A 27,862-nucleotide genomic window follows, 5' to 3' on the forward strand; every position below is an offset into this window, starting at 1 on the left:
TGTGATTATGTCATTTTCAAAACAGAAGATTGGCCTATAAACTTTCTGAAGCAGTGGTTCAGATTTTGGCTCATTGAAGGAGGAAACAGACAAAACAGGTCCCATCTGGAAAGCAGAACTCCATCTTGGACCAGACAGTGGACTATGAGCTATATGCGCAGTATCTATGGAAACAACATACCAACTGGAAAACCAGACCCCCTGGATGGAAGAGCCCAACGGCTCATACCTAGACTCTCCATTGCCTAAAAAATACCCTAATTATCTGTGTAACCAAATAGAATCAAAAATCCTATTATGCTTATTGGGATATGACCACAGGCCTATTGATAATTGTCCACTGTTAACTACCTAGGCCTAAGGCATATGAATCACAGGTTAACTTTGATTTTATCTTTCTTTTCCTTTGTTCAGACTAGCTTCAGGGAATTTGGGGTGGTGGGTTTGGGCAGGTACACGTAGAGTATATAAGTGAAAGTAAAGTTGCTCAGTCGTGTCTGACTCTTTTGCAACCCCATGGACTGTAGCCTACCAGGTTCCTCCATCTATGGGATTCTCCAGGCAAGAATACTGGAGTGGGTTGCCATTTCCTTCTCCAAGAGATCTTCCCAACCCAGGGATTGAACCCAGGTCTCCCGCATTGTAGGCAGACGCTTTACTGTCTCAGCCACCAGGGAAGTCTAGAGTATATAAGGTTTTCACACAAACTGGTTGGGGTCCTTGGCTAAGAGAAGGCTCTGCCTTGGGCCAGCCGGTGTAATAAACTACACTCCACTATCTGCATTGTTCTTCTGAGTGAGTTTGTTTCCTGGAACATGTGACTACATCATCCTGATGAGTTAAAAATAATATATCGAGCCAGTACATAACATGTACTTCACCAGGGAGAAAGTTTGTGCCACCTTGGGTCATCCCCACTCACACCCCCGACTAAGGCTATTCCAAGACAGAATAATGAAATGACCAACACCTGACTCCGGTTGCTGAGTTACTGGTTGTTCAAGTTTGTGTGCACATCCAACAGTCTTGATGTGCAAAACTCTTACAGTGAGAGAGGAAATAGGGAGTCATGACTGTTCTTATATTAAACCTAAGAGTTTAGGCTTTTCTCAAATTTTAAACTCTTTAGTTTCTGAAAATATTTGACCAATAGTAATTATTATTTTGGTGATTAAAAGTCTTACTAGGATATTAAGTACTTACACAAATACTTCAAGGTGGCAAGGATGGTGAAAAAATTATTTATCAGTTCAGTTGCCTATGCCTCTTTTGGACAGAATGGAATAAAAACAGTCTACTTTTAAAATTTCCAGATATATTACATTGCAACACTTTGTATAATGATGAATGTCTAACCAAACTTGGAGTAAGCCTGGTGTCTTGCTTCACACGGAATCACACCTTGTTTTAAACAAGTCCAAATTCTCTCCAGTCCATTTAAAGAAAGCAAAGGAAAGTGATCACTGTTTTAATTGCTAGGTTTCAGAATGTTAAAGACTAGATAGAGTTGTAAGACGCAGGAAGCAGGGAGAAAAATCCCAAGAACATATTCATGCATGTGCCTACACAAAGACTCAACAGATTTTATGAGGGCTAGTATTTACCAGGGGGCAGTATTTATAGCTCTGTGTAATTTATAGCTTTTAAATGTAATGGTATAATGCAAATAAAGTTTTTTCTTCCCAAGCGATGAGCTCATGAATAAACCTGAAAAGGATGCTAGGCTGGAGACAGAGATGGGAGGAGGAGGCCGAGAATGAATCAGCGCGCCCTACTTTCTCCAGCAACTGTCGCTTACAGCCCTGGGATCAGCTCCCCGCTCAGCATGAGGACCCGGGGCTCGGCTATGTGTGACATGGCGCTGAACAATTCCCATCCGAGGCAACAGAGCAGGAATGCTGAGCGGCCCACCGTGCAACAAAAACGTATGAAATCGCATTAGCTGAAAAACAAGATTTCTGGGTCTTATCACAGAAAGGCTTTTTTCCCCTCCTAGATGAATGTTCACCTCTAATTGAACAACTGTTACCCTCTTTATTTCTACCTGAAAGTGGCTTTTACAACTCATAATTAAGGGCAGGATCTTTATAATCCCATCATGATGGAATGTCTCTTTAGGGCCTGAATGCTGTTCATTAACAGGATATTTAGTGGTGTTTTTTTTTGTTGTTTTTTTTTTTCCAGTGGTTAATTGGACCACAATTCATTTGCATGCCTGGTGCATTTTAAGTCTATACAAGAAGAGCTCCATTTAGCCACTTTCTAAAACACAGTTTGGAAGGCTGATGTCCTTGACCCTTGTAAAACAATCGTTATATGAGATATGATTTGTACTCAAGAGAAAAATCATGGCAGGGAAAAGGGCTAAAACCCAAGCATTCAAAATTAATATAATGAAATTGTTTTTAAGAGAAAGAAACTATACAGTATAATAATTTCTCAAAGTTGATGTCTCTTCATGAAAACAAAAATGGTGTAAAAGTCTTGCAAGACTCCAGATTTAAAGTTTTCCTCAAAGGAGCTGTGTATTTCACAGAACCAGGAGTGGACAGCACTCCAGAATGTTCTCAGTGGATTTTTGGAGATTAGGGAGGCTTAATTGGGTTAAAGTTCATAGCTAATTTTATGGTAAAATATTCTATTCACTAGCTGTTAGATTTGGAAAATTATAATTACTATAGATAGAACAATTCATTTAATAGCTCCAAATCTAACTCTTAAGCAATGGAAAACAAGCCCAGCCAGAAAGCCATCAAATGATACAAAGTTGCAATATAAACATATTTTTCAAATATCTAAACAGATATTTGACTTTTGTACACTCTGCTTCTTTAGATTGCTACCCACTTAAGCTAACAGGCTCAGATCAGCCTTCCATTTGGAATTCACTGTATCTTCCCCACAAAGACTCTATAATGTCTTTTCACTCAGTTCTTGTGTGTGTGAACACTAACCTGGCTATTTTATCCTGAGTCTAACCATATTATCAACCTTTTTCTCTTTACATTTCCTTCATAGTAACTCTGAAGCACCCTGTAAACCTTCCAATCCATAGATAATTCCAAGTCTCCAGGATCTTTTAAAGAAAAGATTGATAAACTGGCAGGTCTTCCAACTGTCAAATCTTTCAAATTTTTTCTAAGAATAAATACAGACTTTTCATCTAAAGGCAAGCTCCTGAACTGGACACTTATTTCAAACTCTCAATAAAAGAAAAAAAGACATTAATCATCACTGTTATGATTTTTTCAAGGACAAAATGTCAACAAACCTTCTAAAAATTTGTAGATATGCCAACAGAAATTATCTTTCTTTGTAATTGTCTACCATCATATATATGTATATGTGTGTATGTGTGTATATATATATATATATATACATATATATATATACACTAAGACTCAAATTAAGTGATTTATCCAAAGTCTTTCAGCCAGTCTAGAACACAGATCTCTGTTAAGGTGAGCTCTTTCTTCAGCATTATACTGCATCTGATGTTTTTTATTTAATTTATTAAATATCATGTATTTCTGTAAATTAAGTGGTGAGTAGAGAGCACTACATTTCTAACAACCCCTTGAATAAAAATCGCTTACATATCAACAACAAAAATTATAAACAAGAAAAGCAAGAAAACAAGCAAAGTCTTTTAAGATGAGTTTAAATAGAATATACAAAAACAAAATTTTAAGTTATTTTAGATTTCTTGAGCCTCAAACTTTTGAGTTATTTTTAAATCCTTAAGAATGTAAATCCTTAAACTCTTGAAAATTTAAATTTTCAAATCCTTAAATTGATTAGTTTAAGAATATGTTGCTTTAAAATAATTTACCTAAGTTTTTATTTTATTAATAATGCATTATAAACATAATTAGCTATACAAAACTTTTCATGGTAATTTAGACCTCTTGAAAATAAACCTTAAATAGAGTGGCAAGTATTTAAATCCATGGGTATAAGTTTAAATTCCATGGCATGAATTTAAAATGCATGGTATGTATTTAAATGTAATTCAAGGAATTTGATGTTTGGTCTCACCCATTGAATGTATTTTAATTAAAATAAGAGCTCTAGCTTTTACCTAATTGGAGAATGTCTTTGCTCTAGTTATTCATATTTTAAGATATATTTTATCTCATTGTATTTCTATATGTTACTATTATTAAATGTAACATGTTATAAATAAAATATATATTAATATATAGACATTATCCGAATGCAAATCACTTAAAATTACCTTTGTTACATTTGGATTATGAGTTTATCAGCATAGATTTTTCCAATGTACTTCTACAATAAACAATTATACACTATATAAAAGAATTAATTTGTTTTATTTCACATTGAGGTTTTTTTTTTTTAGATCATTTACCTCAGAATGCATGTCTATACTGTGGGCAGGATTAAGTTTATGTTTACACTCTGAAGACACTGTTTGGCCAAGTATGATGTATGAACATGTTGCCAAAGATTTATACCAAAAAATGTTGTTTCTTGTCTCAAAAAATTAGCTAGTTAACAAAGATATTCTTAACTAGATGCAGAAATTGATTTTCATTTTGTTCGGAGAAAACCATAACAATGTTGAATACACTCACAGTTTATTTGTGTTTATTTTACTGTGTTAACATGTTTAGAATAACATCGCTAGTGCTTTGGGTACTAAGAAATAAAAAAAAACCTAAATAGCTATTTTTTTATTTTTAAAAAATTTCATTCTTATTCTGCTTTAATGATATTCAAGGAGAAAATGCCATATAAGAATAAAGTTATTTTATTAACTTAGATTTGACTCTAAAATGTAAAATGTAAAATGAAAAGCTAATGAGAATTACTTTCTTCATAAAGAAATTTAAATCATGTTTTGATTATTATCAAAGTCTACATTAACAGACTTTAATAATCTTACCATTCTTTGCTTATGATATGATTGTGTATTTGAATCATTCCAAAAAAGCCAAATAGTAACCCTTAGAGTTCAGTGAACTAAGTGCATATGAAATAAACTTACAAAAGTCAATAGTCATAGATAGTATGATATACAAGGCCTGGAAATAACCCTACAAGATATGAGCAGGACCTATTTACAGTAAACTGCTAACTTTCACAGAGAAATATAAGGTAAGCTGAAAATATGAGAAACACTTCACATTTATGGATAGCACAATGCATGACTGTAATTCCTCCTAAATTAATTTTACATGTTAATGAAAGCCAAATAAAAATAACATACAATGAGGTTTTATGTGATATTGGAGACACTTTCCATGATTATGGGAGAATCAACAAGAAAGAACAGCCCAGGAATATTTAAACTAACATTAGAAAAGAGTGTTATGCTTGTAAGAATTGTAAGATATCCATATAATTGACATGGTATTGATAGACAAATTAAGACATTACTATAACAGATTAGTAAAAGAGTTTGAAAATTCTAATACATAAGAAATAGGTATATTGTAAAGAAGCACTATAAGTGCAAGGAAGATGGAATATTTATTCAGCAAAGACTTAGAACATTATCTATTCGAAGAATAATTAAGATAAGCACTTAACTTACATCATACTAATGGATCAATCACAGATTGTGTACTAGGTAAAAACAGACATTTTTTTAAACTGGTATAAAATACAAAAGAATTTTCTAAGATAAAGGCAATGAAAGAGATAACAAAGGAAAAACAATGTAAAAAATTAAGACTTTTGTACTTAAAAGCACAAAACCATAAACAAAATATAAAAGTAAACATTTATTGAATAAAAATAATTCTGACAAGAGGTGGCTATCCTTAGTACATAATAAAAGGATCTAAAAATCACTATTACTCTAATAAGGAGGAACATGAACATATAATTCTTGATTGGAAATACATTAGTTACAACATATATATTAAAAATTACCAAACTCATTACTAGACAAACATGCAATTAGGCCACTATATTACTTATAATCTGTAGAATTGACAAAATATACTTTAAAATGTTAATTTAAGTAACTCACATGGTATTTGCAGGAATGTAAACTGATATTAATTTTACGGAAACAAACTGACAGCTATCTGAAAATTGTCATATACTTTCATATATTCACAGTACTTAAATCAGTTATTATACTTCTAAAGAGATAATCAGAGATAGACTGACATATGTAAATACGTTCATTGCACTGTTATTTATAGAAGAGAAACATTAGCAATGATCAAAATATCCAGAAGCAGGTATACAGCAAAATAAGTTATGATTTATGTCATGAATTTCATAGACTATTATTCCACTGTTGAAATGATGCTTCTGAAGCATATTTAAAGAATTGGAAGCTTTTTGTGATAAAACTGATGAAAATTCATTTTCATTTACATTAAATTTACATTCAATTTATGATAAAACATTACACATTTACATCATATGCACATCATACATACAATGTACATATGACATAAATGTATATAATCTTAATGTAAACATTATATATGTATATCATATACAAAGATTCAAACATATATTTGAATGCATATATGTATAATTATTAAAATAAACATTTAAAAATAAACCACAATACTGGTAAGTATCATTTTTATTTTCTTCATTCAGTTCAGTTCAGTCACTCAGTCATGTCTGACACTTTGAGACCCCATGGACTGCAGCACGCCAGTGTCCATCAACAACTCCTGGAGTTTACTCAAACTCATGTCCATTGAGTCGGTGATGCCATCCAACCATCTCATCCTCTGTCATTCCCTTCTCCCATCTTCAATCTTTCCCAGCATCAGGGTCTTTTCAAATGAGTCAGCTCTTCGCATCAGGTGGCCAAAGTACTGAAGTTTCAGCTTCAACATCAGTCCTTCCAATGAACACCCAGGACTGATCTTTAGGATGGACTGGTTGGATCTCCTTGCAAACCAAGGGACTCTCAAGAGTCTTCTCCAACACCACAGTTCAAAGGCATCAATTCTTCGGTGCTCAGCTTTCTTTATAGTCCAACTTTCACATCCGTACATGACTACTGGGAAAACCATAGCTTGGACTAGATGGACCTTTGTTGGCAAAGTAATGTCTCTGCTTTTTAATATGCTGTCTAGGTTGGTCACAACTTTTCTTCCCAGGAGTAAGTGTCTTAATTTCATGGCTGCAGTCACCATCTGCAGTGATTTTGGAACCCAGAAAAATGAAGTCTGGCACTGTTTCCACTGTTTCTCTATAAATTTGCCATGAAGTAATGGGACCAGATGTCATGATCTTAGTTTTCTGAAAGTTGAGCTTTAAGACAACTTTGTCCACTCTCCTCTTTCACTTTCATCAAGAGGCTCTTTAGTTCTTCTTCACTTTCTGCCATAAGGGTGGTGTCATCTGCGTATCTGAGGTTATTGATATTTCTCCTGGCAATCTTGATTCCAGCTTGTGCTTCTTCCAGCCCAGCATTTCTCATGATGTACTCGGCATATAAGTTAAATAAGCAGGGTGACAGTATACAGCCTTGACATACTCCTTTTCCTATTTGGAACCAGTCTGTTGTTCCTTGTCCAGTTCTAACTGTTGCTTCCTGACCTGCATACAGGTTTTGCAAGCGGCAGGTCAGGTGGTCTGGTATTCCCATCTCTTGAAGAATTTTCCACAGTTTATAGTGATCCACACAGTCAAAGACTTTGGGATTGTTAATAAAGCAGAGATAGATGTTTCTCTGGAACTCTTGCTTTTTTGATGATCCAGTCTATATTGGCAATTTGATGTCTGGTTACTCTGCCTTTTCTAAAACCAACTTGAACATCTGGAAGTTCACAGTTCACATACTGTTGAAGCCTGGCTTGGAGAATTTTGAACATTACTTTGCTCACATGTGAAATGAGTGTAATTGTGTGGTAGTTTGAGTATTCTTTGTCATTGCCTTTCTTTGGGATTGGAATGAAAACTGACCTTTTCCAGTCCTGTGGCCACTGCTGAGTTTTCCAATTTTGTTGGCATATTGAGTGCAGCACTTTCACAGCATCATCTTTTAAGATTTGAAATAACTCAATTGGAATTCCCTTGCCTCCATTAGCTTTGTTCATAGTGATGCTTCCTAAGGCCCACTTGACTTCACACTCCAGGATGTCTGGCTCTAAGTGAGTAATCACACCACTGTGATTATGTGGGTTATGAATATCTTTTTTGTACAGTTCTTGTGTGTGTTCTTTCCACCTTTTCTTAATATTTTCTGCTTCTATTAGGTCCATACAATTTCTGTCCTTTATTGAGCCCATCTTTGCATGAAATGTTCCCTTGGTGTCTCTAATTTTCTTGAAGAGATCTCTGGTCTTTCCCATTCTATTGTTTTCCTCTATTTTTTTGCACTGATCACTGAGGAAGGCTTTCTTATCTCTCCTTGCTGTTCTTTGGAACTCTGCATTCAAATGGGTACATCTTTCCTTTTCTCCTTTGATTTTGGCTTCTCTTCTTTTTAGAGCTATTTGTAAGGCCTCCTCAGACAGCCATTTTGCATTTTTGCATTTCTTTTTCTTGGGGATGGTCTTGCTCCCTGCCTCCTGTACAATGTCACAAACCTCCGTCCATAGTCCATCAGGCACTCTGTCTATCAGATCTAGTCCCTTCAATCTATTTTTCACTTCCACTGTAGAATCATTAGGGATTTGATTTAGGTAATGCCTGAATGGTCTAGTGGTTTTCCCTACTTTCTTCAATTTAAGTCTGAATTTGGCAATAAGGAGTTCATGATCTGAGCCACAGTCAGCTCCTGGTCTTGTTTTTGCTGACTGTATAGAGCTTCTCCATCTTTGCCTGCAAAGAATATATTCAATATGATTTCGGTGTTGACCATCTGGCGATGTCCATGTGTAGAGTCTTCTCTTGTGTTGTTGGAAGAGGGTGTTTGCTATGACCAGTGCATTCTCTTGGCAAAACGCTATTAGCCTTTGCCCTGCTTCAGTCTGTACTCCAAGGCGAAATACTTTCCAAATGTCCTGCAGTGATACACTTTACTATATATAAAGTTTCTTTAAATTGTTCTAAAGATATGACAACTTTATGAATTTAAATGACTAGATAGCAATTAAGGTAAGATGGAGTATAAACAGATACATATATATAGAATAGACATATATATATATTGCTACTATACATATGTATAACATATATCACGATAAATAGTTATATTAAATCAGGTTTAAATCACATTCACTCTTGTTTACATTAATTTTCTGTTACAAGATAATTTGCTAGCAGAAGATGGCCTTTGCTCTCTCCTTTGTATTAACTGAGTTTTCATAAAACTTGACACTACTTTAGTTCACTACTGATTTCCTTCCTACTTTTCCTTTTTGTCTTCATTTCTAACATTTAGATATAATTGACAAGTGTGTGCTAGTAACTCAGTCGTGTCCTACTCTGTGTGACTCTGTGGGCTCCTCTGTCCATGGAATTCTCCAGGCAAGAATACTCGAGTGGGTAGCCAATCCCTTCCCCAGGGGATCTTCCCAACCCAGGGATCGAACCCACGTCTCCTGTATTGCAGGCAGATTCTTTACCATCTGAACCACCAAGGAAGCCCACAATTGACGTATAATATTGTGTAAGTTTAGAGAGTACAATATGTTGATTTGACACATTTATATATTGCAATATGGTTATCATCCTGGTATTAGCTAATACCTTGATCACATCACGTAGTTATTATTTAATTTTGGGGTTGAAAACATTTATAATCCAGTCTTTTAGCAGCCTTGAAGTGGATGATACAGTATTGCTGACTGTAACCACAATGCTGGGCTGTTAGATCTCCAGAACTTACCTTCTAACTGCATGTGTGGATCCTTTGACCAACATCTTCCCAGTTTGCCCATTCTGCAGCCCCCCATAACCACTATTCTTCTCTGTTTCTTTTTCTTTTGTTTTTTGATAACTCAAATATTTTTCAACAAGTAAGATATAAATGAGTAATTTATAAATACAACTGTCATTTTCACATAGGCTTAATACTATTCCTTGAGCTTTCCTGAAATTTTTATCTAAAACTTTCACTAGGCAGCTGTTTAGTCCTCAGGAGTAACTTCTCAAAGGACACGCCAGTGAGGAGTGTCTGGAACACGATTCCACCTCAGACTGCAATCCTCCAGGCCTGCCTCTCCAGTTACCTTTTTCCCCAAATGTAAACATTCATAACCACAAAAAAAAGCCTTTGCAAACCATTTCTGGAAGGAGGAGTTCCCTGCGGAAGGAAATGACTAAAGCATATGTACCTTTCTTTCTTGTGTTAGGCTTGGGGACTGTCAGTATCACATGTTCACTGTTCCAAGTATATCTAAAATATGAAATAGAACTATATAGTTTTTAAGAAAAAGCTTAGATTTCTGAATCTTATCGTGACTTCCTAGAAATCTCATACAAGTTAAGTGCGAGAAAGTGATGTAAAATTACAGGAGTGTTACAAGCTATGTCGCTTATCAGGAAGAAGGAAGCTTTCCACAACACAGTTGCTGGGTAAAAACTGAGTCTCTGTATGAAAGTTCAAACAACAATGTATTTGTAAATAGAATGTGTCATTTTGTCAAATTGATGAGCTTTTTTTAAGTAATGAATTAGCTACAAAAAGAATGTAAAATTAGAGATTTAGATTTGTTGAAGCAGATAGAAAGTAATCTCAGTGAATATAGGTTACTATTTTGACCTTAACTGGAAATCTGTCATTTTAAATTGAAGACTTTCTTATCAGCAGTTTAAAATTGAGATTATAATATAAATTTTTCAGTAATTAATGTGAAGTGAAACTTTCATTTGAATTATTAATAGTTACCTCCAGTGATCTGCCCCCCCTTCTGTTGCAACCCAGATCATTGCTATTTAGGGAACTGAGAAGTGAATAGTATTATTCTCTCCAGCGATGGGCTTTAACTGGCTTTCACAGTTTCTGTTTAGGAAAAACTATGTGCCATGTATGTGTGTGTATGTCTGTGTGTGTGTGTGTGATGTGCAAACATTGAGCATGCTGTTTGTAATGGTACACAAGCTATGACCAGCCTAGATAGCGTATTAAAAAGCAGAGACATTACTTTATGAACAAAGGTCCATCTAGTCAAAGTTGTGGTTTTTCCGGGAGTCAGGTACAGATGTGAGAGTTGGACCATAAAGAAGGCTGGGCACTGAAGAACTGATGCTTTCAAATTGCGGTGTTGAAGAAGACACTTTGAGAGTTCCTTGGACAGCAAGATCAAACTTTTCAATCCTAAAGGAAATCAACTTAGACTATTGATTGGAAAGACTGATGCCAAACCTGAAGCTCCAGTACTTTGGCCACCTGATGCAAAGATTTAACTCTTTGGAAAAGACCTTGATGCTAGAAAAGATTGGGGGCAGGAGGAGAAAGAGGCAACATGGTGGGATGGCATCACTGACTCAATCAATGGACATAAGTTTGAGCAAACTCCAGAAGATAGTGAAAGACAGGGAAGCCTGGTTCGCTGCAGTCCATGATCTTGCAGAGAGTTGGAACAATTTAGTGACTAAACAACAAAACAAGTAAAAGGGTAGAATTTTCTTTAAAAAAACTAAACTGAAAGAGACACGTGTACCCCAATGTTCATCACAGCACTGTTTATAATAGCTAGGACATGGAAGCAACCTAGATGCTCATCAGCAGATGAATGGATAAAAAAGCTATGGTACATATACACAATGGAATATTACTCAGCCATTAAAAGGAATACATTTTAATCAGTTCTAATGAGATGGATGAAACTGGAGCCCATTATACAGAGTGAAGTAAGCCAGAAAGATAAACACCAATACAGTATACTAACGTATATATATGGAATTTAGAAAGATAGTAACGATAACCCTATACACAAGACAGAAAAAGAGACACAGATGTATAGAATAGACTTTTGGACTCTGTGGGAGAAGGCGAGGGTGGGATGATCTGAGAGAATAGCATTGAAACATGTATCTTATCAAGTGTGAAACAGATCACCAGCCCAGGTTGGATGCATGAGACAAGTGCTCAGGGCTGGTGCAATGGGAAGACCCAGAGGGATGGGATGGGGAGGGAGGTGGGAGGGGGGTCAGGATGGGAAACACATGTAAATCCATGGCTGATTCATGTCAATGTATGGCAAAAACCACTACAATATTGTAAAGTAATTAGCCTCCAACTAATAAAAGAAAAAAAAACTAAACTGAAATATCAGTAATTCTCACACTACCTCACTTGAAAGTTTAATGAAAAAAAAATTTAACTACTATTTCCAGCATTCTGATTTTAAACATGATAGCATTCTATATTTATAATTATTTTTATTATCATTTCTTTTTTCAAGGAAGGGAAAGAATACTATGTTTATGTTTATCTGCGAATAATAATTTATCATAAAGGAATTAAAATATGTCATAGAGTAGATTACTAAATTAATTTAATAAATAATTTCATACAATATATAATTTAAACATTATACTTTTTTGGCAAGACCATTAACTCTGATCATATTAAACAAATTTCTCTTAAACAAACCAAATGGTAAACTATTATTTAGTGGGCTTCTCAGATGGTGCTAGTGGTAAAGAATCCACCTGCCAATACAGGAGACTCAGGTTGATCCCTGGGTTGGGACAATCCCCTGGAGAAGGAAATGGCAACCCACGCCTATTCTTGCCTTGAAAATTCCATGGACAGAGGAGCCTGGTGGGCTACAATCCATGGGGTTGCAGAGTCGGCCATGACTGAGCATACAAACCCACAGTGGATGAATAACTGATTTTCAAGTGTTTTTGCCACTTGCTTATCTGATAGGAAATAGCCTACAAGTGTTGATTTGTAGAATAGGACATGAATGTTTAAACTTAAACAATGAGAAGAGGAAACCTCTGGAAAAAAATAGTACCTCTAATAGAGTTAAGCTTCCAGTCTTTGAAGCAGAACAGGTTTATTTATGGTCTTTTTAAACAGGATTACTTTACATTTATCTTTTACTAAATTTACATAACACAAAGGAAAATTACTATTGCCATTAATCCTCTGATTTTAAATCTAGGATTCAAGTGGCTTAAATGACAAAAAAAATAGGTTGCTATGTTGCATTGACATCTGGTGGATTCAAGCAGTTATTACAAGGTTGAAGATAGCTCTGAATTTAATGATATTAAAGGGAAAAGACATGTAGAGATCATTTCTAGTCTAACCCAGTAATTTTTTAGTTATGAAACTGAGGCAAAGAGAAAGTTTTTCAGAAATATTTCAAGAACTGTGAAAATACATGAAAGAAACATAGCATTGATCATGGTGAATAGAAAAACCATCTAGAGTTGAAGAAGCAGAAGACAAATACTGACAGAATATATAAAGTATATATGAAGTATGTTCTCTTTTTTGGCAGGAAGATGGAATTTCATTAGATTGTTCTCTTTATGTATGTTTGAAACAGATTTTTAAAGAAATGTAAAATTTTGTGCAAAGTAAAAGATATATACATATATACACATATATAAAAAAATGACTTCTACTATGATAAAGAATTTTGGTTGTTTAATTTACCCAAATGTGAAAAGAGATGAGAAAAGAAGAGAAAATGAGGATTAATGTTGCTTCTCCTCTATATTTTAGCAGTCTTCTGAGATGTTACTGCTTAAGGAGGAAATAATGAGTTAAGGCAGTTTCTTCTCACGCTCAGATATTTGCCTCTTAAAATAGTTCCTTCCTCAAGGAAACTTGAACACAGTCTCTCAAGAGAGAACAGTCTTTTGTGAGGTTTTTTGGACACTGTCTGCGTGTCTTTCTTCTCTCTGGATACATACGGCAGATGACTGTGCCTGGCAATCCATCTCACCCCCATCCAGAGCCCTTCCTAAAAACAACTCCCGAGAGCCTTCCTGATCTCTCCGTTAGTAGTTTCCTTGCATACTCTCCGTACAGCACTGGACATACAATCTTAAATGTGTTTTTTTCTTTTCCCAGACTGTAAGTTTCCATAAGATAGGCACTCAGCCTGTAGGTCTTTCTGGTGCCTAACAACTTCGCGTAAATAGTAGGTGCTCAGTCAACACCTGCTAAATCATGCGTGCTCTTCTGCTGTCTCCTACAAGCCTTGCAAACTTCTTTTCCATTGCTCCCACTACCAAAAATCCCTGTTATTCATTTCCCCTACTAATATTAAGTTTCGAAAGCTTTCATCTTTCAGAAAGCCAGTATTTCTGACGTAATAATTCCCTTGACCAACTTTGTTGATCAAAAGATGGTACTCGCCTATCAGAATTTCTAAGGCTCCCCAACCAGCTAAAGTGTTCCCATCCAGAGTATGTCCAGGAAATTCCTAGGTAAGCATGAGTTTATTATTATCTGGCCTAGAAATCTAGAGAAGTAACAAGACATGGCAGTTTTAATTAACGGGATTCTGGAATGTGAAATAGCTGCATAATTTGTATTCGTTTTCTTGACTTTTTCTTAATATCTTCACTGAGAGATAGCGCGTATCATAAAATTTACAAGTATTTTTGAATTTATAATTATGTAAAGTTATGATGCAATGTTTTCAATATACAGATTTTCTCGATCATCTTCACAATCTAATTTTAGAACACATTCACCATCCTCCCCCTACAAAATCCCGTTGTTGTTGTTGTTTAGTCATTCAGTCATGTTCGACTCTTTGGCAACCCCAGGGGCCGTAGCCCTCCAGGCTCTTCAGTCCATGGGATTTCCCAGGCAAGAATACCCTGTACTCAGCGATCACTATCTATCCTCCCTGACTTCGGCCCTAGGCACTCACTAGTCTATGTTCTCTCTCTATAGATCTGCCTATTCTGGACATTGACATACATGAAATCATACAATAGACAGTCTTTTGTGATGGGCATCTTTCTTGTAGCATGGTGTTTTCGAAGTTAACCTATGTTCTCATGTATAACAGTACTTAATTCCTTTTATTGTCATATACTATTCCATTGTATTGGAAACCACAATGGTTTCCAATTTGAGGTTATTACGGACAATGCTGCTGTGAACACAGATTTACAAATCTTTGTATGGATGTGTGTTTCCATATCTCTTAGCTATATATAGCTAAGAGAGGAATTTCTAGATACTATTGGTAGCGAAAGTCACTCAGTCATGTCTGATTCTTTGCGACCCCATGAGGTATAATCCACCGACTTCTCCAGGCCAGAATACTGGAGGGAGTAGCCTTTGTGTTCTGCAGGGGAATCTTCCCAACTCAGGGATCGAACACAGGTCTCCTGTGTTGCAGGTAGATTTTTTTTACCAGCTAAGCCACAAGGGAAGCCCAGGAATACTGGAGTGGGTAGCCTATCCCTTCTCCAGCGGATCTTCCTGGCCCAGGGATCAAACCAGGGTGTCCTGCATTACAGGCGGATTCTTTACCAACTGAACTATCAAGGAAGGCCATACTATGGGTAACTATATTTAACTTTATGCGGAACTGTCAAAATATTTTCCAAAGTGACTGCACCATTTTACATTCCCAACGAGCACTGTATGAAGGTTCCAATTTCTCCATATCTTCACTGACACTTGTTATTGTCTTTTATTGTTTAAAGTCATCCTAGTAAATGTGCTTTTGACTTGTATTTCCCTAATGACTAATATGTTGAGTATCTTTTCATCTGTTTATTAGCCATTTGTATATCTTCTTTGGAGAAATGTCTATTCAAATTCTTTTTGCTTTTTTTAATTTGGGTTATTTGTATTTCTATTGCTGGGTTATTAGAGTTTTTAGTATATTCTAGATAAAAATTCCTTATCAGATACATGATTTGTAAATATCTTCTCCATTCTGTAGGCTACCTTTTCAGTTTCTTAGTGGCATCATTTGCAGCACAAAAGTTTTAAATTTGATGTAATACAATTTATCTTTTTAGTGTAGTTGCTGAGCTTTTTGCATCATATTTAAAGAATTGTGATTAGAACAAAGTCACAAAGATTTAATCCTATGGTTTGTTTTAAGATTTTTGTAGTTTTAGTGACCTCATTTGTGTCTGTGGCCCATTTTGAGCTAATTTTTGTGTATGGCGTGAAATAGAGCCCCGAGTTCATTTTTGACGTTAACTAATTTTTGGTTGCTCTGGGTCTTCATCGTGGCGTGCAGGCTTCTCATTGCAGTGGCTTCTCCTGTTGCAGAGCACGACTCCAGGCGCGTGGCTTCAGTAGTTAGAGCTCTCGGGCTCAGTAGCTGGGGCTCATGGACTCCAGCGCGCAGGCTCTGTAGTTGTGATGCACGGGCTTACCTGCTCCACGGCATGTGGGGTCTTCCTGGATCAGGGATGAAACTTGTGTCTCCTCCATTGGCAGGCGGAGTCTTAACCTCCTCCTGGATCACCAGGAAAGTCCCCAAGTTCCTTTTTTGCATGTAGATATTTCCTTGCTTCAGCACCATTTTGAGGAAGACTATTCTTTCCCTCATTGAAGTGTCTTGACTCCCTCACCTGAAATCAATTAAACATAAATAGGTTTATTTCTGGACTCTCAACTGTAATTCATTGATCTATATGTCTTTCCTTAAACCAGTACAACGTTGTCTTGATTACTGTAGCTTTTTGCTAAGGTTTGAAGTAAGTGTGAATTTTGCAATTTTGTTCTTCTTTTTCAAGATTATTTTGTCTATTCTGGGTCCCTTGAATTTCCATGTGAATTTTAAAACCCATATATTTTGTTCTAGCAATTTGTTATTTATATGTTATTTTTAGTTATATCTTCCAGGCTTTTAACTTCTTTCAGTTGTGGTTTCTTTTTCTCCTTATATTTTTCTCTGTCTCTAAGATTAAAAAAATTTCTCCAAAGCAACTAATTTAGGTTTCAGCAGTGATCAACTTGTCTTTTAATTTTTAATTAGAAACATTTTAGTTCCAGACATTTTTGAGTGGAGTGTGTGTGTGTTATGACTAAATCTTTCTGTGACGTTTGGTTACTGTTTTATTTTATAACAGCTTACTGAAATACAATTCACATAACATAAAGTCATCCCATTATAATATAAAACAGTGGTTTTTAGTATATTCAAAATTATGCAGCCATCTAATTCCATAATGTCTAATTTGAGAACATTTTCATAACCACAAAATGAAAGTTTGTACCCATTAATTCTTGACAAATTCTTGACAAGTCCCTTTCTTGACAACTTATTTTTTTTTACTTTAATAAAACCACCATTTTGCTTTGAGGAGTCATTTATTCAAAACTAAGGTGTACTGAGTGTTCTTATGATTTGCCTTGTCTCTAGAGAAATCTTAAAATGTTTTCAGGAAAGTAGTCAACTATTGACATAAAACTGAAAAGATTTTGCCTCGCATCCCTTAAAGCACAAAGGTTCTCTTTTCTTTTAAGATTATTCAGACTGCCTTGCAAACCCATACTGTAGTACTATATTTGAGCATTTAAACTTTATGGACTGTTGAGGGGAAAAAAAGGTCTTCCTGGCTATATCCTTTTTGCTTATGTCTTCCTTTTACATAACAATTGAATTAATAAATAATTTTCAAGAGTATTGTGAGAAAAATTAGCAAAACTAATTTAAGCACAGTGTATTGGTACTCAGTTTGTATCAATAATGAGTAAGCTTCTTGTCCACTCATTTAAAAACATTATGCTGAACTCAATGCTCCAAGTTTCCCAAGTTACATCAGAGGAATTTTTTCTAAGAGCAAACAAAACAATGAGTTCAAACTTGGAGAATGTCCCACCCTGCCGTTATTTTCAAGTTGTCAGGAGAGCTTTGAACCGCATCACGTGGAAGCGTAGTAGCAAAATCTTGAGCTTTGGAGTTAGGCAGACCTGAGTCAGAACTTCACTAAGCAGCTGTATTATCTCAGACCATTAAAAAAAGAAAAAGACCAAAAAAACAGAAGAAAGAAAGTAATGAACAGACTTAAAATCTGTGAACTTCAGCTTCCTCTTCTGTACTTGTAATCTGATTTCATCCTGGCTTCACCAGGGGGAAACATGCAGATGAGGTCACATTAACCATAACAATGCTTACTTTGGCAACTGAACCTCCAGCTCAGGCAGGATTTCTGGTTCCCTTTAAGTTCATTTCTCCCACGGGCTCCCAGGGTTGCCTCATTTGTGCTCACCTGCAAACAAGTGAGTTCCGCTCACACCACCAAGGGCTCTGTCGCTCCCCCGCATCCTCCCTGGGAGCGTCCATCTGTTCTGTTCTGCTGGACCCACAACTGGGCCTGCTTCTGCTTCTGCTGTGAATACAGGTGTGCCCACCACGTTGCACCAGGTACCTGAAATGATTTTGGTACTCAATTCTCAAAATCTCTACCCTCACCTGAGTTTCTATCTGGTTTTCTAAGGGCAGAAAGTCTGTGCAAACCATCCTTAGGTATGTGGGTTTCCAATCCCAGGGTACATGAGGATCACCCAGTGAGTTGTTGAAAATGTGGACTCCACCTGGCCCTCTCAACTGCATTTCTGGTGTCAAAGATCCAAGGGCCATCTGGAAAACACGTATCTGGTGTGTTGCTGATTGGTATGGCCTCAGCCTATCTATAGCATCCACCATATATCCTCAGTCATTTCCAGTCCTTCATCCCATAGCAAGGTGCCATCCACAGTCAACCCAGCTCAGGCTGGGAAAGACCAGTCTGTAGCTTACCTGGCTCAGGCTCTCTTGTGATTTGTCTTTACTGTTGTAGTTTAGTCACTGCCCTGTCTGACTCTTATGGAACCCCAATGGATAGGCTCTGTTCATGGAATTTCCCTGGCAAGAACATTGGAGTGGGTCGCCATTTCTTTCTCCAGGGGATCTTCCCAACCTAGGGATCAAACCCAGGTCTCCTGCCCTGACAAGTGAATTTTTCACCACTGAGCTACCAGGGAAGCCCACCTTGTGTCATTAGCCATGATAAAAATATTCTCAGTAGCAAGTAGCCTGAGGCGTAAACAGACAAGGTCCTGGATGTTCATTTCATTTTTTCTCCTAAATTTTTCATCTTCCTGTGTTCCCTGGGCACATCTATTTACTCATTCTCCCATAGCTGAAACCGAACATAGTGATCATAGATTCTTTCCTCTTTTTTATTCCCAGTATATAATCACTCTTCAAGGCCTGTCTAATTTCCCTCCTGGGCCCCCTTTATTTTATTTTATTTTTTGCTATAAAATTGCTTTAATTCAGTTCTCTCTGCAGACAATGGTCTGCCGTGCTCCTTACAATACTGAGTGTAATTGTTCTTATGGGCCCCCTTTTAATCTGACCCTACTCTCCACTGAGCTACAACCACTTAGCTTAGGCAGCACCATCTCTTGTCCAGACTATTAGGACCAACTCCCAGTTCTCGCTCTGCCTTCAGTTCCTTCCTTACGGTTGAAATCTAACCTCTAGCCAGAGTGACTTATCAGGAAAGCAAATCCATCATCCCATTTCCCACCATCCCTGAAGTCAGTCATTTCCCTCCTTAATATTGTACACAAAGCCCCAATATATTAACCTGATAAAAGGCACTGCCCAGCTAAAAGAGGAGTCTCTGTGATGGTTGATGGGAAGAGGAGGAACAGACCTCCACACATCCATGCAGCCTTCCTGGATCTCCCCCACATTTCCTTCCAGCCCTGACAGCAGCTTTGAGTAACCTCCACAGGACCAGTGATATCCATGGAACACCATTTAAAAACTACATTTCTAAAAAGTAAATTCATAATTCGCTGCATAGCAAAAAAGGAAAAAAAGACATCTGTAATCTAACCCCCACTCACCTCTCCAGCTTCATCGCCTCCTTTCATTCCCTGGAGATATCTTATGCGCTTAGCTGTGTTGATACTATGGCAGTCACTAGTCACATGCAACTCTTTAGATTTAAATTAATTTGAGATTAAATAAAAAACCTGGTCCTGTTGTCAACTAGCCACATCTCAAGTGCCCAAAAGCCACTTGTGGCTGGTGGCAGCCACGATGAGCATCACAGATACAGAATATTTCCACTTGTGCAGAAAATTCTATGGGACAGCACTGTTCTAAAGATACCAAATTAACAGCAGTTTCCCAAGTCCCACCCACTTTCTCACAGTCTAGAGCCTTGGAACCTGCTGTCCTCTCTGTCTGGCATCTTTTCCTCTCTCTTATCTATTTGGTAAATCCTAGAGTCTGGAGACACCTGCCCTTAGGAGACTTCCCTGAACTTTCCAATCTCCTGTCTCCCTGAGCACTGTTTCCTCTCTGAAACCTTTGTACTCTGAAATTCTTTTAAGTTCCTGCCAAGTGGAACCTTTAAAAATTGTATATTAAAAAGAATAAACACAATTTTAATGTTAAAAGAAAAAAGTTCCTCCCAGGGCTGACAGGAAAGTTGAAGGAGGCACAGCCCTTGTCGCCTGATTTTATACTTCTTTGCTTGGTTGCATATTTTGTGTTTTAGACTGTGAGCAGAGGTACTTCAGTGCTTCCCAGATGGCTCCAGAGGTAAAGAATCCAGCTGCTAATGCAGGAGACGTAAGAGACATGGGTTCGATCCCTGGGTCGGGAAGATCCCCTGGAGAAGAGAACGGCAGGAAGATCCCTGGAGAAGAGAATGGCAACCCACTCCAGTATTCTTGCCTGGAGAACCCCATGGACAGAGGCGCCTGGGGGCTACAGTCCACGGGGTCGCAGAAAGTCAGACATCGCTGCAGCAACTTAGCACACAGCACACAGAGATACTATAACTCATTTTTGTCATCAAAGCAATCAATAAATACCCATTAAGTTAATAAATTAATTGATAAAAAATGGAGAACAATGAGATTGCTGTATATATTTGCATGAAAATGATAATCATGGGAATGGTGAATGTGGTAGACAGCAGAAAGACCCTCTCCCCCAAAGAGTCCCATGTCCTGATGCTCAGAACCTGAGAATATGTCATGTGCCATGGCAAAGAGACTTTGCAGATGTTGATAAAGTTAAATTGCTTGAGATAGGGAGATTATTAGGCATTACTCAGGTGGGCCGATGGAATCACAATGTAATTCTTACACGTGGAAGAAGGAAGCATAAGAGAAGATTAGAGTAAAGCAAGGTAAGGATACAATCTGCAGTTAGTTGCTGGCTTTGAGGAGAAGATGGCCTGGAGCCAAGGAGAGGGTAATAGCCTCTAGATGCCGGAAAGAAGGGAAACACATGGTTCCCTGGAACCTCCAGAGAGAAACGTAGCCTGCCTACCTTTTGTTTTTAATCCAGCGAGACACATCTCAGACTTCTGACTTCCAGAACTGTAAGAGAATACATCTGTGTTGTTTTAAGCTGCTATGTTTGTTGTACTCTGTTAGAACACCAGAAGGAAATGAATACAGGAGGGAGGAAGGAAAGGGTGTTGGTGGAAAAAGAAAACATATTTAATGGGGGGACTTCTCAGCCCTGGAGTCCTGAAGTCCAACACGGGGGAGAAAGTCCAATTGCCAAAGAGCAAGGGACATCGTCACTGACCCCAAAATAGAGAGGATGTGTTCTGGATTCTGGCTTTAATCAGAGAATCATGATCAGCTGTGAGGGAGTTTCACCAGACCCTGGAGCTGGGGATTTCAGAACAGGCAGGAGGAGAGCTTCTCTGGAAAGGTGCTAATACCTAGTCTAGATTTTATCCTCTTTGAGAGCACAGAAAATGACCAAATCCTTTCTAAAAGTGCACAAGTATCTAACCTGTTGCATGAATTAACAAATCTTTACAGTGTAACTATAAAAGACACTGTGTACCTTGACAGGCACAGTGGGGATTTTATTTTGTACAGTGAAACAGAGTAAGTTACGTTATAACTCTAGCTATGCCCGCAATGGAGAACCTTCTGTTCAGAGAAACTTAACTGTTTACCAATCTATTTCCCAGTCAGAGTTTCAATATGAATTGGATAGTTTTCAGTGATTTGATTTTGTTTGCAAAGGTATTTATCTAATATCTTTTAATCCAGGAACTGTCCCTTTAATAGAGAAATGAAAAACCTGGCCACAGTCCAGTAGTGAAGAGAGAGCTAGAAAGTGTGAGCAAGGTCTTGACACCTGGGGAGAACATCTAAACTTATCAGGAGATGATGATTAAAGCATGAATTGAAGGATAAGTATATGTCTGCCAGTAAAGAAGGTGGGGTAGGGGTGGCTCTGGGAATACCAGGAGGTGGGTGGCATTGCTGGCAGGTGTCACCCTGAACCTTGATTCTAGGTGTGGCTCATTCGGGAAATGGCAGTCCTTCCACCCTGCCCTGCTGGGTCAGAGTATAAGGTAAGGAGGGAGGGAGGTGAGAAGAGTGCTCAGAAGGAAGATGAGGGGCAAGTCTGGTAGGGGCCCCGTATTCCCTGCTGCAATCAAGACCCCTGAAGGGTATTGTTTTTTTTAATCCTAAAGGGACATAGATATTTTTTCATTTATTTTTAATTGGAAGAAAATTGCTTTACAAGGTTGTGTTCCTTTCTGCCATGAATTAACATGGATCAACCACAGGTATGACTGTCCCCTCCCGTACATATGTCCCCTCCCTCTTAAACCTCCCTGCATCCTATCCCACCGCTCTAGGCTGTCACAAAGCACCAGGTTGAGCTCCCTACCTCATACCGCAACTAGGGACAGATTTTTAAGAGGTTGCAAAATGTGCTTTAGAGGATGGGCCTAGAGCTTCCTTAAGACACTTCACTGTTCGGTCAAAAGATGACCAAAAATTTTTTTCAAAAATATTTTCAAAACTGTATTATTTACATCTTACAGCACAAAACAGTAAAGAAAATTCATCTGTTCTTTTTTTTTTTTTTTTTTTTAAACATTCCCTGGTGGCTCAGCTGGTAAAGAATCCACCTGCAATTCGGGAGACCTGGGTTTGATCCCTGGGTTGGGAAGATCCCCTGGAGAAGGGAAAGGCTATCCATTCCAGTATTCTGGCCTGGAGAATTCCATGGACTCTATAGTCATGGGGTTGCAAAGAACTGGACGTGACTGAGTGACTTTTGCTTTCTTTCTTTCTAATAAATAAGAAAAGAAGTATTATGAATTTAGCTTTTATTCAAAATTAAATAAGCAAAAGCAAAATTTTTAAGAAACTTTTTACAAATTACTTATGTAAAAGAAAGTTAAGAGGGACAGTCACAATCTGCAACAAATAATTACAAAAGTATCTAGGACAGCATGAATACAGACATACATGAATACATACAGACATACACGAATACAGAATACAGGTCACAGAGTGGTGACCTAACTGTGATATGAATAAGGTATAACTAACATTTGCACCAAGACCAGGATTTAAAAAAATAAACTTTGAAAGCTTAATTCTACATTAAGCTTCTTCTCTTCCCTCAGATCACACTGAAGGGTTTTAAGCAAGCAATCAGCGGGATTAGATTTACACCTTAGGGAAGGACAAAGCTGACAGTCACGCTCTCAAGATAAGGCTGGGTGGTAAGATGAGAAGACCATGTCTAGGATGATAAATTCACAACAGATGGAGAGAAGTCACACAGGAGAGATGTCAATGAGATGTAACTTGATGGGTAAGCATCCCCAAACCTGGCTATTGATTTGTTTAGGGAGAGCAAGGGTTTCAGTGTGAATGACAGGAAGTAGGGATTCGACTGAGCCAAGAAAAGCTTGATTGTAAACATGTTGGCGCCACGAAGGTGCCAGCACACCTTGGCAAAGCTATACTCTGCACAATGACATCTATTAGTTATTGCTATTGCTTCTTAAGAACCAGGAACTATGAGGAGGACTTTGTATTCACCTTTAAACTTAATGTTTACAACAGTCCTGAGATGTGCAAATTGCTATCACATTTTACAGCTGAGAACTGAATGCTCAGAGAGGTAAAGTAAGTTAGTTTACCCAGATCACAATGCCCGCAAATGATAGAGTCAGCATTCACGTCTAGAAAGATATTTACTTGAATGCTACACAGCAGTCTTTATCATCATCATCGTTTTTGAAATTCATCCAATGGGAATTCTCCAGTGGTTTGCACACAGTGCTTTCACAACCAGGCTGGGTTCAATCCCTGGTCAGGGAACTAAAAGCCCACACGCCTAACCCAAAATACAGGTTTCAAATCAAGAAATTAAACAAAGGTAGCAAGTAAGATCTCCAGGAAGAGCCTGGAAAATGAAAATGACGAGGAAGAAGATGAACTCACGAAAAATTCTGAGACACGGATGTCAGAAATATAAAAGAGCAGAGATGTACCTCTAAGATTCCTTCCTAAATTAAAGTCTAAAGTTAAAATTATATTAGAGAGACTGCTTTAAAGTAGTGAAGGATTCCACGTGCTCATTTGGATTTGTTCTTTCTTGTATGAGATTACTCATACAATGTGCAAATAAATCACAATGAAAGGGTTTAAATTCCATGGAAAAATGACTAGAATGAAATAAGTCATGGGAATATAGTGTACAGCATGATGACTAATAATACTGAATTGTGCATTTGAAAGTTGCTAAGAAAATAGATCCTAAATGTTCTCATCACAAGGAAAGAAATTGCAACTGCATGGTAATTAATGTTAACTAAGCCCAGGGACAGAGGAGCCTGGTGGGCTGCCGTCTATGGGGTCACACAGAGTCGGACACGACTGAAGCGACTTAGCAGCAGAAGCAGCAGCAGACTTAACTGTGGTGATCATTCCAAAATACGAAAAGGTATCCCACTCTGTGAAGGCTCTCTTTACACCACTTTGCTTTTACAAAAGACTTACCGTAGTACCGGTTTTGTATAACCAAAAGAAATCCAAAGAGGATTTTCATTCTTATGAAAATGGGCAAAATTAGAGTTTGGTGATTGTTTTGCAGGGAAGCTTATAGAAACAGCAGACACCCCAAGTGGTGAGAGTGGCACCACCATGCTCCTTCCCTGGGCATGGCCCTCAGCATCTCAACATCAAGCTGCCCTAGCTGTGAACTATGTCTGTGAGCATCTTTGTCTTATTTTGATTCATTTTGTGCAGGCATCAGCCAGATGTGTCCTAAGGTAACGGCTTCTTCGCTTTAGGCCACTTCAACTTACTAAAGTTGCCATAGGTAAGCTCTCCTTTCAGATGATGGGGAAACCTATAGATAAAAATGATGAATTTTTGAGTTGTACACTTGAAATTAATATAACGTTGTATGTCAATTATATCTCAATTTTTTTAAAAAAATGATTTTTCACCTAAGTAAGTGCCATCTTAGGTAATTGACAGGAGAATTTTCAAAGGCAGATTTTGAAATGCATCCACTACACTCAGTTCAAAATCTTCATCAATAAACTTTCTCTAATCCCACCATCTAAAAGCTAGTTCTCCCCAAGGCAATTTCTGATCTCCCCAAAACCGTGTGTGTAACTTCCAGCCATGCATTGTGTTTTGTTTTTGCCCCCTCACTGTACAGTTAATTACTCAAGGCAAAGGATCATTTCCATAGATTCTTCAAGGTTACCATAGTACCTAGGTTACCAAGGTTACCAAGCACCTAGTAAATGCTCAATAAATATTTGCTGAGAGCCTTTATTCATTTCATCAATAAACAGATGTTAGATTGCCTCCTCTATGCGGGCCACTGTGTGAGACAGTGAGGACACAACAGGAACCCTCATAATGCATGAATCCTACTTCACGGAACCCCCGGGTTCCTGACGGCACAGACATCAATCAAAACATTGCAAATCCAAGTGTGATTTCCATTGTGATTTGTAATCCAAAAGCAAGATGTGGTGCTATGAGTGCCTAGTAAAGGCATTTCCAAACCAGGGAAGTCTGGGGAGATGTCTCTGAGGAAGTGATGCTTTGAGCTGAGTTCTGAAGGAAGAATGGAGGCTAACACAGTGAGTGGGTGGAGAAGCATACAGGGGAGAAAGCATAGCACATGCAAAGGCCCTGAGCCAGGATGGAAAAGGAAAGAAGGAACGACTGACATCCTCTTCTAGAGCAGGTCAGCCGCCAGGGAAGAAGGTCAAGGCTTTGTACTTCTCAATCTCCACCACCACTTCCCCACTCCATCAGAATATCAGTATCAGTATTATGTGGCAAATATCCCACCACTGGGCTTCACTGGTGGCTCAATGGTCAAGAATTTGCCTGCAATGCAGGAGATGTAGATTTGATCCCGGGGTTGGCAAGATCCCCTGGGAAAGGAAATGGCAACCCACTCCAGTATTCTTGCCTGGGAAATCCCACAGAGTGAGGAGCCTGGTGGGCTAAAGTCCATGGGTTGCAAAAGAGTTGGACACAACTGAGCTACTAACAACAAAAACATCCCTAAATTAAACCAGCAGCCAAAGTTTTTCTTTCTTTTGCATACTTATTAAAATGCTTTTCATTCACAGTCCATGAACTTTAAATTACAATTTGTATGCAGAAATAATCAGTGGCCCATGAATCAAAAGAAGCTAGGATCTAATTAACAGTGTGTCCTTGAGTATTTGCCTAACTTCTCTGGGCCTTGATTTCTTGATTTGTAAAATTCAGAGGGTAGACTACTGTAGAAGTTCCTCCCTGCTCTATGTTTTCTACCTTTAAGTGGGTATAGATATTTAATGCGTGAGGGGGTATTGGCATGTATGATACAAGCTATAACATGGTTTTCATCTCTGATCTGTTTGTTATTCAAGAGCTGTATTACCTTAGGCAAATGACTTAACCTTTCTGATCCACAGTTTCTGACTATAATAATGTCTATCCTGCAGAGTTATCAGAAAAAAAAATGTATAAAGCACTTGACTCGCAGAAGTTATTACAAATGAAATATACTATATTAGTACTCTGAAGGATTCTATGACTTCCTTTTTAAAGGAAATTGTAAAGCAATGAACAATAGCCTTAAGGAAAATGAGTTTTTTCCAGTTTTTCAAAGAGAATAATCATTCTTCCTCCATGGAGGAAAGCTGTTATTATTCATTATTATCACTAACTTAAACATACCCTAATAAATAAAAAATTATATTTGCTAGACATTTGCCCTTTTCCTGAAAAGACCATTGAATTTGAGAATTCAAAAGGCCTTTTGCTCATCAAGTAAAGAAAGAAGAGAATTCTATCAATAGGGAATTTGAATCTACAATCTAACAATTTTTTTGGTCTCACCTTTCATTCTAAGAGTCATCGTTAAGATTTAGGGAACAAAATGTGGGAAGTGAATCCATCAATACGGCAGGCTATGAGAATGCCCACCTCAGAGAATCATGCTGTTAATTCAGTGCAGTTTAGGGAAAACTGTATTAAAAATAATTTTCCCTGATGTCTTACCTGCATAGGCCCTGGTCCTAAAATCCCAGCAAGTATCGATATAAATCCTCTCTCTTCTCTGAATAAGCAGCATGAACACGGCTAAATGTTTCTAACTGTGACAAATAAAATTATATTTTTAAAGATATATTCTTCATTCCACCACAGAAAAATGGTTACAATTATTTTAAAGTTCAAATCAAAATATTTAAACCAAAAAATTCCTTTCTTTCACATCATTACTTTTACTAAAGTTTTTTAAATATCACATTATTTATTCCACATCCATTTTCATCAAATGGCATACTGCTTATTGTAGGACACGAAAAATAATTTTCTCTCTACTCCTCCAGCTTTTTGGCTGAACTCCTCCCTGTAATAAAAGACAGATTAACAGGAGAGAAACAAACAGAAGCTTAATACTTTGTATGTCTCTTATATACATGAGAGAATACCAAGGAAAATGAGAGAATACCAAGGAAAACTGAGTAACTCCCCAAGCCATTTGATAAACAACCCCCTTAGATAGATAGATGTATGACTCAGGAAGACTCTTCCCATACACAGATAAGCACTGAAATCATTAACTGAGATATCAGTTCCTTGTGACTAGCAGTAATCTTTAATGGAGATGTGTGCTTGACTACAGATTTTCCAAGTAAAAAACATATATCTGCCCACTTCTCCCCTACTTCTGTGGAGTAGTTCCCTCAGAGCTACTGA

The 27,862-nt window shown here is 37.6% G+C and overlaps 1 long non-coding RNA gene across 1 annotated transcript; it reads right to left on the bottom strand.

Annotated features, from left to right (window-relative positions):
* Positions 1–12,332: 12,332 nt before the first annotated feature.
* LOC139033013 (uncharacterized) lies at positions 12,333–21,216 on the bottom strand. The gene is made up of 3 exons (XR_011485634.1): positions 21,132–21,216; positions 18,061–18,219; positions 12,333–16,416 (listed from the first exon to the last, which is right to left on the bottom strand). It is a non-coding gene; the product is annotated as an uncharacterized lncRNA (long non-coding RNA).
* Positions 21,217–27,862: the final 6,646 nt, after the last annotated feature.

The sequence above is a fragment of the Odocoileus virginianus genome, chromosome 34, assembly GCF_023699985.2.
Source record: "Odocoileus virginianus isolate 20LAN1187 ecotype Illinois chromosome 34, Ovbor_1.2, whole genome shotgun sequence".
NCBI classification, from domain to species: domain Eukaryota; kingdom Metazoa; phylum Chordata; class Mammalia; order Artiodactyla; family Cervidae; genus Odocoileus; species Odocoileus virginianus.